Below are 15,770 nucleotides of genomic sequence, written 5' to 3'. Positions count from 1 at the left end.
AACCTTTGGTTTCCTCAGGCAGCAACTTTGTTTCTCTCCTATAGCTCTTTTAGTTGTTTTTCGTGCAAGATAATATAGATAAAACAGTGTATTTTTAATCAGTTGGAGATAGAAGCTTAGTGTATAAAAGTAATCATTGCAGGCAGCTGATAAAACACAGCTGGTAAAAGGTGAGGAACAGTAAATATTGGACATGAAAGGTACAGATGGGTTAGGCTTTCAATGGGCAAAAAGAAGAATAAATGACTGCAAGGTAGCCCTGGTACAGTTTTTAATCTTATCTAGATTATGACATAATCCAGTATCTTCCACACATCTTCCTGCACTTAAAATGATTAAAATAATAAACAACTGGTAACAGGGCAGCACTTCCCTGGCGTTGAACCTGGGTCTGCACAAGTATTCTCATCTCCAGACTATTTTAACACTCCTGCCTCTGAAAACATGTATGTTTTTCTGTCCTCACCGGAGRACTTTCTATTTCAATACCCTTTATTGGTTGACTTTAAACTTCTGGCCTTTCCTTTTACATTTGTTTTTGTTTCCATTTAGTATCCACAGTCACCAGTTGCATATACTTCATATCATTTGCATTACATCACTTTTGAATATCATACTCGTATTGTACCGTTTTTTATTTACTTGCAGTATTGCAAGTTCGGATCTTTTTCTGTAGCACAATTCCTTCTCCCTTAGTGCCTTAAAAGCCTAGTCTGTTTGGGAAGAGCTACTTACCTCTTCCAGTTCCCAAACAGCATTTTCAAGGTCAATACTATTGCACAAATCAGAAAATTAAAAGTACATATAGCATAAAGGCTTTTTTTAAAAAAAGCAGCTCAGCTAAATGTCTACTGTCAGAAGTTTCTACTAAATGAATCCCTGATTTTACCCATTTTGTTAAAAGTCTTTTGTAAACGCAGATGTTCTCCCCATAGGTGTGCTCACAGACATGCACAAACGCACGCTCGGTACGAGTTGTTCTTGCACACATTTTTGCACTTGGAAAGGCACAGCATTTCTTTACACCGTGAGGTCAAAGCTACTGCAATTAGTAACTAAAATAATGGCTGAATTATTATTCTGCCTAAGCAACTCACAATTAGATCATCACAATCTATGCAGAAAACAGAGGGAAAGAATCAAGTATGACTTCATAAACTCTCGCTGACTCCTGCTGTAAATAGACTTGCCTTTTCTTGGAATTACTGAAGAGTTTTTCCCTCCCACCACCACTTTCAGCTGCCACAAGCAGGCTATTGTTTGTATTTAACCATGCAGCACTTCTGATGCAAACACACAGCTCACGTTAGCACGCCAGACTGCATTCAACCAAAAAAAAAAAAAAAAAAAAANAAAAAAAAAAAAAAAAAAATCTAACAGAGTGCAATTCAGCCCCACTACAATAACAGCAGTGGCAGTGGTGCTCCGGATTAAATACCTGTTCTGCACAAACAGAAAAAAAGATATACTCTGTTTTGGCATGTCTGCAACAAAAGGCTAAGCCTATACATACCAGAGCAGTCTTGCAATTCTTCCAAACAGACGAGTGCCTCTAGGCATGCCGTGCATCAAATGTGACAAATAACTGCTTCGCAGTCTATTAAGTGCAAACATCGTATGCATCCGCTGCCCCAAACTAGGAAGTCCAGAACTGGTCACGACCATCACTACGTCTCCACATCCCTCCCCTCCCAGAAACGCCACAGCCGGGYGCACAGTCACGGCGCATTCAAAGGCGCCAAAGATGTTCGCTCGGACACACCAGAACGAGTCATCCTCGGGTACCTGTTCGCGTTCTGTACTTGTATCTTAACTCGGGGAAAGCGCTGTTCGATTCCTCCACAAAAGCAACTGAAATTTCGTAAGCTCACTTACAGCTGAGGTGTCAGCAAATGCAAATCTTGCCACCCTGCAAAACTTCACCGCGCCGCCCCCTCCAGCGAATGCAAACTGCAGGCGAGTAAAAACCAGCCCTTTCTTTCAGATCCAGAAATAGGCTGGGTTTCTGAAAGCTGTTCCCTCCCCCACGCTCAAAACCTAATTTGCAGGGCAAGGGAATGTAGTTAGCCAGATTTGTTTTACCAAGGTTCACACCAGGTATGCTTGAAAGCACTTACCGAAAGGGTCCRGAAGAACTTGGAACAAGTGCATAAGAAGAGGCTCAAAGGTTCGCATGTACGACTGCAAARACTACGCACGCTATTTAAATTGGGCGAGGAGCTACCAGATTTACAGATAGAGCTTTCACGTAGACCAAATGGTACCACTACTGTTTTAATATAATACAGGTAGTTGTGGATATTTAGGCATAGAACAGAAAATCAGTTTTAGTGATCTATTTAAAAAAAAGAATTCTAAATAATACTAACATATCCAAATGCAAAACCAAGAGCTCTTCCTGAAGACATTTAAGTCAGATCTTTCTAATTAAAGATGCAGTCAGTAACTGCACATAACAACTCTGAGATTAAAAATGAGGGGGGGGGGAAGGGGGAAAAAAGAAAGCATCAACTAACAAGTTCTCARCAGCAAAACCTGCGTGAACTGTTAAGACCTGAATTGCAAATTTAGCCTGGGTGAGAATTTTAAGCCCGAACCCAACAGATGCTTGCAGAATATATACTTGGGGTTTGAAAAAGTTTCTCAAAGGAGCTTGAATCTTCTGAACAGCAGACGGCCAGCAAAAGTCACCATCAAATACTTCCTGCAAGTTCAAAAGTTAAGCGGGGCAGCGTTTTTTTTTTTCCAGGCAGGGTGGGTGTGGAAAAGGGCGTTTGGGGTTTTGTTTTCTAAAAAGCCAGTGCGGGCTGCCATTCTGCAAGCAGTTGGTGAGAATYCTGCATCCGAAATGCCAGCAAAGGAAATCAAAGCCCCCCAGGCAGGTTAGCCTATCTGGTAGCAAAGCAGCAAGCTAAAAACGAAAGGGAGAGTTACCATGGGATACCAAGATGCGTCACTTCTCTTGGCTCTTTCGGTGCCACGTGACATCTTAGCTGTAAAGCACCGAACTTAGCAGATGGGATTTAAAAAATAAAAATAAAAAGTAAAAAGGTCTCTCGATTATATCAAAGTTTTAGCTTCACTAATCGCCTATGGCTATGGAAACGCAGGTGTGCAAAAGCTTTATCCATAGGTCAAACTATCTAGAAATCTACTGTCACTATGCAATAAGCATCTGCCTCCCAATCGTCATCTTTTACACTTCTTCAGTTCCTTATGGTAAATTTAGTCAATGTACATTCAGAAATACTCTCTTTACTATCTTAAGTAACACTTAGCAGTTTTTCCTTCCTGGGAGGAAAAAAAAAAAAAAAAAAAAAAAAAAAAAAAAAAGGTAAGTAGTTTCCACTTCCACCTTGCTGGCGAACACAAAAGCAGCTACTTCACACCAACAGACACGATGACACGATCAGAGACCTCAAGAGAGAGAGATGATCAGGGCTGGGATAAATTATGTTGAATTTACCCTCCAATTTATCACACCAGTCACCAAAGTCATGCCTTTGGATACAGTCTGTTCAGAAATGATTTTTTTTTTTTTAATACTCTACTTAGTGCTTTGGAGGCAAACTGGTAGTGTTTTTTGGTTTGTTTTTTTTTCCTCCACTTTCAAGATACTGCCGTTCAAGTTGCCATTTGTGCATGCTATGTGGCATCCGCTCCGACCACCCGCTCATCTATATTTCAGTTCACTGCAATATCTTTTCTCTTTTTTTTTAAGCATCTGCTCCAAGCTGATGGCTCCCCGCCTGCCCAACTTTTTACAACCATCGATTTCTCTCTAGCCTTACCAAAACATCTCCAGTTTGAGGCACGGTCTTCCACCTCCATCCTCCTCCACCTTCTAAAGCCTCCTAAAACCCGCACACGGCAGARAGCAAAAAGCCTCCGAAAGATCGTTTCATATCACGGGCAAGCAAATCAACTCTCTGCAGTAAAAAGCAGTGTGCTGCTTAAGAAAGSATCACCCGCTAAACTGCCCCGTTGACTTCAAGAGTGTCAATTCCACCCAAGGTTGGTCTCCAATGCACCATGCTAAGCTGGTTCTTACCCCGGGCACCAGCTGCTACCTCGATGTACCTGGCTCTTAGCGGTATTTGCCAAKAGCGACAGGTCGAAAAACTTCAGTCGAGTAATACAGCAAATTAAGGGCAGGTTATAGCGGCAGTTSTGGTGGATAAACACCAACGTTTTGTCACCCGAACCACTTGCCACAAACGATGCCGGGCAAATGTTTTCCATTATTCTACCTGCCAAAAAATTCAATGCAGAAGCCGYGCTGTATCTGATCTGCTGCCTTAGCTTGTAACCCCCATCTATCACAAATGCTTTCARCACAGCATTTTAAAACAGCAAAGTAAGCTAGGATTACTTGTTACCCACTTAACAAAATAATGTTAAGATTTCCCACTCCTGCTGCAAGTTTAATATAGAAGGAGTTCTTATAAAATCCTGGTTTCGTCGTCTTTTCCTGCGCCAGGAGGTGCTGTCTTYAACAGCCACAGCTCCATTTTAGCCTATTTTCTTCCAACCTCTGTGAACTTTGAGATTGCAACGCCCTGCAGCATTTCTATACACCACCCGAAGAAACATCTTCCCTTGATTTAAGCTTGCCACTGCCTAATTTTATCTGATACTCTTTTTTGAATGGRGAGGGTCTGGGAACAGTCATCATCTGCTCACTCTTTCCATAGGATTCCTCTGCTCGGAACTGTTTCTTCTCTGAGCAAAAGAGTCAGTTTATTTAGCAGTTTCTTACACAAAAGCCACTCCGTGCCTTTGATCCTCCTCCTCCTCCATGGAGACTTTTTTTTTTTTTTTTGAGAGAGAGATGGAAGACCAGCAGGCATTCAAGACGGAGGAATTGTAAGTTTTTTTTATGGCACCTTATTGTTTTTTCTTTACCCCTTCATTAACAACTCCTAACATGCATTCATTTTACTACTTTGACTTTACTGCTTGGGGACACAAATCAGCATCCCCTCCTCTCACCGTCCTGATGCTCCTCTTGCACCCAGGGATTTTGTTACCCATCATACCTGCTGCTGTTGGAGAAGATGCCCCTCCAYGAGTATGTACCATTAATTGCTGTGTTGAACCGCTGCTCTCGCTTGCGATGACAAGCAGCGCAGCAAGCTGCAGGTTTGCTGGTGACTGATCCCATCAAGTCCTGCAGGAGAAGGAGCAAAGCCACCAGTCGCCTGCAGGTGCCTGAGCTCTGAAGCYGAGAGGAACAGTGCAAGAGGGGAAGAGGCATGAATCTCGCATTCAAACTTGGCACATGGGGATTTGGAGCCTGCGGGCTCCACGTAAAACAAGCAGAACACATATCTCAAGATGCTTGTGTTTCTGGTTCTCTAAAAATAGATCTCGGTCATCTGTAGATATTATTTCCAGACACAGAAACAGCAAACTGACCTCTGCGGAGGCACACACAAAAACCTCTGCATCATGGGGAYGAGCAACCACTTGCTGCTTTACAGCTTCATTAACCCCACACCACATACCAATTTCTTAACCTCACCCATGTTCCACGCAGGCCTGCTTCCYCTTTTCACATGGAAATGGTGCACCCAATACTCCTTGTGTTATTTGTAATCACAATACACTAAGGGACAGAGCCATATTCTGAAATTCCTGCCAGCAAGCATATTTTTGCCAGTTTTCAACACCTCAAACTGCAAACTTCTCCTGACACAGGAGGACAATACAGGTTTGTATTTAAGATGTCTGTTTTCACTAACCCTAGAATTAACATAAAGAAACAAATCCTGATGGAATAGAAGCATTTTCCCAGCTCAAATTTCTGTACTGTTGGTACAGAAATATTAAAAAAAGAGTTGGCATTTTATTGTCAAACAACAGGGTTACAAATGTGCAGAGAAAGAACTCTAGATTTAACATACATTTTGCAGTGACAAAGCTTTTTTGCACCAACATGAATTAGCAGAATGCTGAAGAAAATTTGCTGGAGTGTTTATACATGCTCATGTATAGATAGAATTTTCTAAGTCTTTCCATCAACCGTGCAAGAGCTGTGGRGTAAAAAATAAAACTCTTCCTTGAGACACCCTGCTTGATATCCCTACTGCAGAGTCTTGGACAATGTCTGGAATGTATAGGAAGAACTGATTAATTTCAGCTGCGTGATACCATAGCTATCACTCACAGGTAAGGATACAATGCCTCAGTTTGGGAAAGAATGAGAGCTTTAATCAACATGTTCAGGAACTTACTTCATCTTGTGTTCTGGAATTTCAGGTTTCCAAAGAGTCTTTGCTTTTAAAATTCTCATTATGTGAATAAGGTCTCTGAAACAGGGTTGCCTGGCCCAAGGCAATTCCTCCAGCAAGCCACACCAAGCAGTTACCTCCTTCCCCTCACTTGGGTTGTTGAATATTCTCTTCTCTTCTTTTTCAGTCCACTGCTTTCCAGACCATTGCCTTGTCCAGGTTTCAAAGCATAAGGGGACATACTCTGCTATCCATCCAGGACGCAGTCCCAAGATGATCAACAGCTAAAGATCTGATGGACAGCAAAACAATTTCTCCSACAAGAATGAACATAATAGAGCGGGGATGCATGGAAGGACTTAGGAAATACTGGCTTTTCAATGGCTGGCCATGCTGACTGCTTTATAAAGTAAAAATYGAGAGACAAATGCGTATTGGCTTGAGATTTTACTTCGTACGTCTCTTTAAAACAAGGGATCACTTTGTCCAAGCTCCTTTGCTGCCTCTTTCTGAATGGTAACATGTTCACCGTCATCAGCATCTTCCCCGATGCTTGCTTCTCATGAAGATCAAAGAAGTCAAGCAAGGGTGAAGGAGAGGAAAACAGAGTAATGAGGCAGTTTGCAAAGTGGGTATTAAATGATGAGCAAYGGTTCTCTAAAAGAGATAGAAAAGCCATGGATAGCAGGGTGTTGCTGCATTATGTTACTCACTCACCACTCTCCCTTGAAAATCTCCTTTATTCTGCACACTCTTTCTATTCCAAGCTCAACTGAGCTCACATTTTCATCTCAACCTCTAGGCCTCCCTGCTGCTATTACAGAGACTAAAGGAGATGATTATGAGAATCTACCAGTTCTGCCATGTTTATTTTTTCCTACAGCAGAAGGAAAATTTGCAGAAAACTGACCTCTTCTGTCTCTCTYTCCTTTGCTCCATAGAGGGAAGGACAGCAAATGACCCACAAAAAAAGAGAAGGAAAGGAAAGAAGAATAGTTTCCGGCCACTCCTTGAATCTTGTAATGAATGGCTACCTGAACCAAACCAAAGGTACCCCCGGCCCAGCCCCATCACCTACAGTGATAAGGGCCCAAGGGCAAGCAGGGTGAGCACGGCATGACTGTGTCAGTAGGCCTCTGATAAGCAATCAGACAAACACGCAGAAAACTCGGCAAGCAAAAGGAATGCTGTCGGGCCAGAAACCGCACTGCAGTGAAGAAATACAAATATCAACGAGCTCATCTTGCTCTTCTCCCGTGCCTTTTGGCTGGACAAATTCAGTTTGAGGTTCAGCAATTCAGCGGTGCACTCAAGTTGTGAAGTCGAGCACACAAAACGCACACAGAAATTAAATCACTTTCATACCGACTGCTTCAGCTCTGTAAAATAGGAACTGAAGTACTGTTCGATACTGATACGTATCCTGTAGAACCAAGTCCTACAGAATTTAGCCAGGTTACAATCCCAAAAGTTTTAGCTCCTCATTCTTGTGCTACACTTCTGTATTTCATAATTTTAACCGTGCACTAAAATTATTAAAATTTGGTGAGGAAGCTCTCTCTTCCATTATACAATCCATCTCCTGACCCAATGTTTTGTGAACATCTTGCGGGGGAGAGGAGGGTATGGGCATAAAGCTGTGTTACTTCATACAGAAGTTGCCATTTGTGATTAAATATCCAGAGGTTACCGCATGCAATTTACTTGGGGGGCCAATCTAAAGGCAGAGCAAGTCAGCCCATTTTAAGAACCCAACTCAGCTCCACGATGTCACCACAAGCCTGAGCTCTAACTGGCACGTGAYGCTTCAGATGCAGCGCTGATTTAAAGACAGCCGTCCTTTTGCTTCAATAGACTGGCTCATGGCACTAGTCTTTTAGTGAACGTTAACAGAGAGATCACACTTTGAGCAAGCTGGCACGCTCGCAAATTAGACGGGCAACCTCATGCTGAATATTGCTGGAGTGTGAGAAAACCCCCTTGGAGAAATTCTGCAGCTAAAACTAGGTACTTCCCTTACCTCCTTTGTAAAATGGCTTTTAWACTGTCATGTACTGCTGTGATTAAGAAGCAGCTGGAGACAGGAAGAGATGTTCTCCTAACTGCTGACAGGTAAGTTTATCTGCACTTTGCAATAAGCACTTAACGATGAAAAAAGCACAACAAGGACGCTGAAAGACAACCGGCAGTTTGACGACTGCACCCCAGTTTTCAAATAATTTCTGCGACGTAGGGTAGCGATTATGATTGCGACACTCCCTAAGAATTCGATCATCTGTTCAGTGGTAGGTTTGGGGGCTTTAAACAGAATCAGTAACAACTGAAGTGCAACACAAAACAGGAGCCAGTGCYTTCACATTCCTGGTTGTCAGCTGCATTCCTTGAGAAGCTTCACAAAAAATGAAAACACAGAAAAAGCCACCAACAAGAGGAACACCAAGCCCAGCGTAGCAACGGCTTTTAGGAGACACGTACATTTTCCACGTTYGCTGCTATGCCCAGACCTGTTAGTCTACCTCTGCCTTTTTTTAAATGGTGCTCATTTCCACACCTGCTGCTGGCTTCGTTTAAATGCTTTTCAAGCAGGGTTATTATTTTTGGAGCAGTAAGAGCGGACACACCAGTAGTATAGAAGGGCTACCCAGTGCCATTACACTGACAGATTTAGATCGTAAAAATCTTTGGCAAGGGACAGCCATCCAGCAGCTGTATCAGGCTGAGGAAGGCACCAGCCTAATTTGTATCAGCGATAACTTTCACAAAACATCTCAAGTGATCCTGAAAGCATAGTTAACATCCCCAAATTATAAAAGCAGCATTTGTGCAAAGCATGTTCTTTACCTCTTCCACTGCTCTCCYTTCCAGATGCACAGTATAAACCAGGGAGCTCCCAAGCCTGTATTTACTTGAGCTTTCCAAGAAACTATTAGTAAATCTTGGGGAATTCAGCAATGCATCAATGCCTGGGACAGTCAAAATGAAGAGTCCCACAATCCAGAGAAGGGCCGGGAGGAACCTAAAAGGAGGAGTGTGCTCTAGACAAGAAGATATTTAAGTTTGCCTTAATTTAAAAAAGCATGAGAGAGGGAATACAGGACCCAAAAAAAAGGGAAAAAAAAAAGAAAAACAAAAACTTTTGTTTTAATGCTTCTTGGAAAACACACAACTATGCGAACAGAAAAACACATTTAACAAATGAATGGAAAGGAAGCATCTTGTGCAAGAATTCCAGGAACTGTATCAACTGTGGAATAATTAAATTGCAAAACTATGGAGTAATTAAAAACAACTATGTCTATCATTGTAATAATGAACAAACTAGTCAACACTTATCTACTAGTAGAGAGAGCTATTTAATACTGTCTAATTCAACAAGGGAGCGCAGTCTTTAGATACATTTAATGGCTGAAGTTGGGAGAAAACGGCCAATTCATAATATACCTTGCCAAGAAGCACAAGACAGATGCATCACCACTGGAGACGCAGAGTCTGTCTCCTGGGTTATAGACCAAGAGAACGTGTAGATTCCTTAAATGCTTTGACACCACCCAAGTGGTTTTCTAAATGGCTTCTTTAAAGAGGACAGAAACGCAGAAAAACCCCCTCAAATGCAAAAGAGGGCCCTGCTTGCAATCTTTAACTTTCTGACACACTGCTAGAGAGCGAAACACAATTGCAGCACAACAAACAACATATTTGGAACGACTTCCAATGTGACTTCAGTGCAAAATAGCGTTTCCACTGGGCTGTTAGTAACAGAAGAACTGAAGCTGTAACAGCGTGGCTACAGCAGCCCCAAGTTTAACCTCAGCTGTCCTGCCTTCAAAGGAAGTCAAAAGAGTAGTGTGAAAAAACTAAAAAAAAAACCCTTGTGTTGTGCTTCAGACACAAAGCAAGAGGAAAGGCCCGTTTTCTCTTTAAACACAGGCAACAAGAGCTTGTGAGCACGCCCTTATGGGAAATCCTATTACTTGGGCCTGTAAGCTATGAATCAACCTCCGAATAATTCAGGGAGAGCCCCAGGACACGGCAGCAGTCATTTGCTAATTCAGTGGACAAACAAATACAGAAAAGCTTTATTCTTTGGATTAAAGATTAATCACCAGGAGGTACAGCCTGTTTTCAGGAACGGCAGTCATTTCCTGCTCCCSCGTACCAAAGCGCCAGGAGGCAGTTCTATACTTGAGGGAAAAYGAGCTGGGAGATGACAGTGAAACTATTGATGGCCACTTGCTTATGGATGCTTCATCTTACGGTACTCATCAGCCAAGCTATTTAATAAGCAGCAACAGCTAGGGAACTTTATGATAGTCAAATGTGATCAACASAGAACAAACTGAATGTAAGAAATATATAATAGCTGCTCCAAAATTCAGCTAAATCTTCAATTTTGGATTAGTGCCCAAGATACTAAGCAACTGCTTCTCTCCTTGGACTCCTCGGTACAAGACTGCTGAATTGACATCGGAGGAGGCGGCAGCAGCAGCAGATCAGTCCGTGGACTGGATTCACATATTCCTGGGTACTGAGGATTGCATGRATTTGCTCAACAGCTTCACCTCAGCTTTAAAAAAATCTGCGGACTGCATGTTTGTGCCTAAAGCAGCTATGTAKATCCTGCAACATCCACTTGCCGCTCCCACTACTATAGGATGTTTTTGATGTATGTCTGGAAAAAAGTTGGGGGGGGGTAGTTAGTGGATAAGTCAATTTAATTACAAAAAGCCTAATGTGTAATCATAACTATATACAGTCTAAGCAAAACCACTCAGTATTCAGTGCAGGCCCCAGATCGACTTTTAGCTATTAAAGAAAGGAGCTGCCCATTATATTAAGTTTCACACAAAGGAAAGTGGAAACGATCTCAAAACTCTCGCAGAGTAGGGATAAAAATAAAAAACCAAAAAGCAGCAGCAGGTCTGGTGGGTGATGCTGTAAAACGTGTTGCCTATGGTGTGCAGAGGATGAATAAATGCAATGCTCGCGCAGAATTTCCTTTAACCTGCCACATCACGCCTTAACTCAGAGGCAACTTCATAATCAGTCATTTCTGGCAGCAGCCTGATTACTTAAAAGTCAACTTCACAATGAACTAATATCCTACAGAGGACACAAAAACACCACCACATTTGCAGTCAGTTACACATATGACTAACAATTTTCCCCAAAGGTACTTTTATGTGTGCAACACCCAGAAACCAGAGGCAGCACTTTTAATGCACACTCTTTCTCATGAGTTTGACATTTCACAGGGTTTTTTCTCCCCTAAATGTCTCTTCTACTCAATTTTTGCCCATATAAGTGGGAAATTTCATAACTGAAAATCTCAGTGCCTGTAAAACTATCCAGTAGTCTGTATTAAAATTGAACTRTTTTAAGCCCTTGCTGTATTCCTACATATTTTTATTTTCTAAACAAGCAATTTATGGAAAAAATATTTTCAGAAAGATAGATTATACTTTGAGGCTTTGTTCCCATGGAGTTATGTTTCATAGGTATAAGTATAGCTAGCAGTAATAGGTAGCACTAACACATTTAAACACAAATTATCAAGAGATGTAGAAATTTAGTTCCAGTCATAAACCACTGCAATATCTGCTTTAAATAGTTACTGTTATATTCTCATTATACAGCAATCAGTGCATTTGCTTTGCACTCAGTCAAGAGAGCTGCCACGGTCAGAACCATTAAGTAGTACATAAAAGTAACAGAGGGTTTCTCTTGCAAAGACTCTGCAGTTTAAAATTAAAAGAAAATTCAGCAAGCAGCTATATCGAGCAAGTACAGTGCTGAGCTGAAGGATGTGCATATTTATATAATGAAAGGCTATCTAGATTATTTTAAGGTTCAAGTTCTGCAAAGTTAACAAATGAGGGAAGGGATGCCTTCCCTCTCCCCCTAAAAAGCTAACATTGATGCAAAAGGGTTAAGAAACACAACTGATTCAGTTGCTATTCCGCTCTATTAGATTCCAAGATTTAAACAAGTCACCCACTTGTTTTGTGACCCCACCAGTCTGGAATATACACTGCCATATATTGGAAAAACTACACAAAAAGTATTAGGTTCCAGATTTCTAGGTGTCTGCACGTCATTTCTTAGCATAAACTTCAAGACATGCTACATACACAGCAGTATTTTGTTTGAATTTTTTTTTTATTTAACACAAAACAAAGAAAGCCTTGCCTCTTACACTACACCTGTTCAACCTATTAAATCTGCATTTAACTCTAAGTAAAGATTTCTACATTATTCATAGCATCTGTGTATACGGCCCAGAGGAAATGAAAGATGAATCAATACAGTGATAGCAGTTTCTGTTGCCTGGTAAAAGTGTGTCTTCCACTCATTTATATTGCTGGGAAGAAAAAATGACAGGAATTTTTCTGAGAATCTTTGATGGAAACATGACTAGGGGTATTATGGTTTTGTCCATAATAACTATCATACAGCTTCTAGCTTTCACAAAGTAGTTACTGCAAAATTAACCACTGCCCATAAAGATCCACTTTAGATGAGATACAAAGAAAACCATCAATTCTCTGCATTTCAGCAATGCTGATCACATATTTAGTCACAGTATGTTTCTCCCTACTTCTGAGTACTGACCAGATTTCTTACAGTGGCTGTGGACACACTATTAAACATCTGAATTGTGTAAAAATTGATATTCAGAAGCATGAAGTRATATGGTATCTGCTTTACAAGGAAGACAAAGGCAAACAGAAGGAGAGAGACTAATACAGACGTTTCTGAAAACAAAGTTTGGTCAGGGCACCTCTACAAAGAATTACCACTGAAAAGCTGCTTTTCTGCTTTGTCCCTCACTGAGATCACTCCAAAGCATCCAGTTCAGTCTCAACAATTTTCAAGAATGTCAAGAGAAAAAGGAAGCAGCTTTTCCAACTAAAAGCAGAGAGCACCAAAGACTCATTTCATACGATACGCTAATGCCTCAGGTTACATGTTAAAAAACAATTAACTGTTTTTAAAATACATTTTTTCTCAAAATCTCTTTGCGCAATAGTATTGTTTTCATTTCCCAGTTCTTACATCTCCTTCTCTAWCTCTTAAATCAGTTATGGAGCTTTCCAGCATAGATCAAACCCCAAAAAACCATTAAAGAAGCTTAAGAGATGCCTTTCAGCAACTCCTTGTACAGCTTCAAAGGATTATTGAAAGAAAAAACATAGTCACAYGCAGCAAGAAAGGGCATGCACCCAATTTATTTTCTCTTTGCAGGTCATTCATCTATGTCAAAGTCAAAASTGGGAAGAAAAACGAGGTATTCCAACTGCCAATCTGGTTGTCTACTCAATATATCATTCTGATTTCAACAGCAAGAAGGGCAAAGATTTCCTTGTAAGTAGTCTTTTTGGAGCAATTAACCTAATACACATTTTCTGAAGTCCTGCTCTTAGTTATCCTTAACTAGAAGAAGGAAAAGGCAACTGCTCTAAGCAAGGTTTCAGCTGACTCTTCCTAAGATTATACAAGATACTATTGGAGCTTCATTATCTGCACAGTTTTTTTTCTTGTGTGAAGAGAGTGCCACGCTGGCATAAGTAATGTCTAAGCTAACAGAAAATAGAGGGAATCATCACATTCTCTAGTAAGCCATGTTTGTTAATGAAAGCCTCACTTAAAGAAACCAGCCAGTACAGATGCCAAAGCAAACAGTGCCATGCAGCTGTAGGACATTAAGTCAGATGTTTGCTACACATACCCAAATGAGGACCATTGACTGCTGTCAGTGTTGAACGCTGCTGTTGGCATGTGTTCAGGAAATCATGCATGCAAAGTGGAAAAAAATAAATCAATATCAGCAGGTGCATGTTCAAAATAAGAATTTATCCAAATTTGGGTCACATTTAATATCAGCGTACAGCCAATTTAAAAGTACTGAAAAACAGGGCACTTTGCTTTCATAGTCTGTGAATCTTTCAAAACGCAAAATTTATTTACTTACCTGAAATTGCTTTCCTACCCAGAGCACTCGATTCATCAGGTTGGAATCTCACCACGACTATGACAGTCAAAGCTCAGAAGACCTGCTGCTGGCTGCTTTTCAAGCAGTCATGAAGTAGTCACTGGAGGGGAAAAAAAAATAGTCACGTATTGAGAAGCACGGCAACCTTTTAGCCCCCCTATTAAATATTAGGGTTCTTACAACAGAAAGACAAAGTCAAGGTATATATTAATAGCTGGGAGAGCACTGGACAAACACGGAGAACTACCTTTCAAATACAGTACATCCCAAATGAATCTGAAAGAGAAAATAAAGACCCYCGTCTCCAGACAAGGTCTGTTAGCAGCTTTCATCAGATCTGAAGGGTGTKGGGGGCTCTTCAGCATTTCATCTGTGCTCTGTGGAGAGCAGATCTGACGTTCCCTGCATACCCAGCCTTCCTGCGGACGTTTATCTTGTACACACACATGCTTTATCTGCAGCTAGCTCCCAGCCCGTGCCACAAGAGAGTAGTTTGGATGAGACTGCCACCACCAGAACAGTTCAGCTCAAGGCGGGAAACAGAGCTGTCAGGAACAGGCCAGTGACCAGGTATTTAGTCCAGGAGCACTTGCTTGGGCCATAGACCAGAAGCTATTTACTCCCAGTATCAGGTGAATCTCAGTGTCCCTCCTCAAGCACAGCACAGATCCAACTTGCAGGCAGCTTTATCCATGTCTGCACATCCCCTATATTGGGACACAAACAACATACAGGATCTTCTTACAGCCATGCTTGCATCTTTCCAAGACATGAACACAACTAGTACAAATCAATCCACTTAAGGGTGGAAGCTCCTGGTGTCACTTTTGATCTAGAGCCTTGAAAGAGTACTAAAACTGCTTTGAACAGGAAGAGCTATAGCTGCTCGCATGGGAGGAAATTCTCCAAAGCCATCAATACTGATGGCTTTTCACACACTTGGCTTTGAATATTGGGTTTGAATGCTAAACATTGCAGTACACAGTGGTGCAATTCACAAGAACACAACACCCAATTCCAGCAATTCCAACAGTTCCCAGAGCACGTTTTCTGTACCCAGAAGAACAAGCCGGAAGGACAACTCTTGGGATACATATCCAGCAGTGTTAAGTGCAAGATGGAACACACACACTAAAGAAATATTCAAATACTCTTTGAAGGGAGCTGATAAGATCATCCAGGCTCTAAAATGAGCATCAAATGAGACAACAGGTTTTGATGGCAAAGGGACACAGAAGAGTGAAGATGGGAGGCAGAAAGTCTTCTCTGCTGGTCTTCAAGATGGTCAAGATCATTTACAATAGCGGAAGTACTTGCACTGAAGCAAAAACAAAACGAAAAATCAAAATGTACTCGATCAAAATCCTCAAGAGGCAGCACATTGATAAAAGGCTTCTTTCTTTAAATCACTTTGCTATCATCAAACTTTTGTACAGCCATCAAACATCAGCATCAGCAACAGTGGATGAAACGCCTAATGACTTGGGGAGAGAACACATTCCTTAACCAACCCTCCAGCTTCCAAGGGAGACAAAACGAAATAAAGG

General features: G+C 41.4%; 1 protein-coding gene across 8 annotated transcripts in view; it reads right to left on the bottom strand.

Moving 5' to 3' along the window:
• Positions 1-15,770, bottom strand: part of SGMS1 (sphingomyelin synthase 1) — a 94,057-nt gene that overhangs the window by 51,241 nt on the left and 27,046 nt on the right. For 2 of the 8 annotated variants that reach the window (XM_085306153.1, XM_085306152.1), the window contains exons 2-3: positions 14,203-14,323; positions 13,960-13,999 (exon numbers count right to left, since the gene is read on the bottom strand). The gene's annotated coding sequence lies outside the window, so the exon portion shown is untranslated. The other 6 variants (XM_085306149.1, XM_085306150.1, XM_085306151.1 and 3 more) reach the window with 5 other exon arrangements.

Source organism: Rhea americana, unplaced genomic scaffold, assembly GCF_003343005.1.
Source record: "Rhea americana isolate MKP2758 unplaced genomic scaffold, rheAme1 scaffold_233, whole genome shotgun sequence".
NCBI lineage: Eukaryota > Metazoa > Chordata > Aves > Rheiformes > Rheidae > Rhea > Rhea americana.
This window is presented reverse-complemented; position numbering and strand designations above follow the sequence as displayed.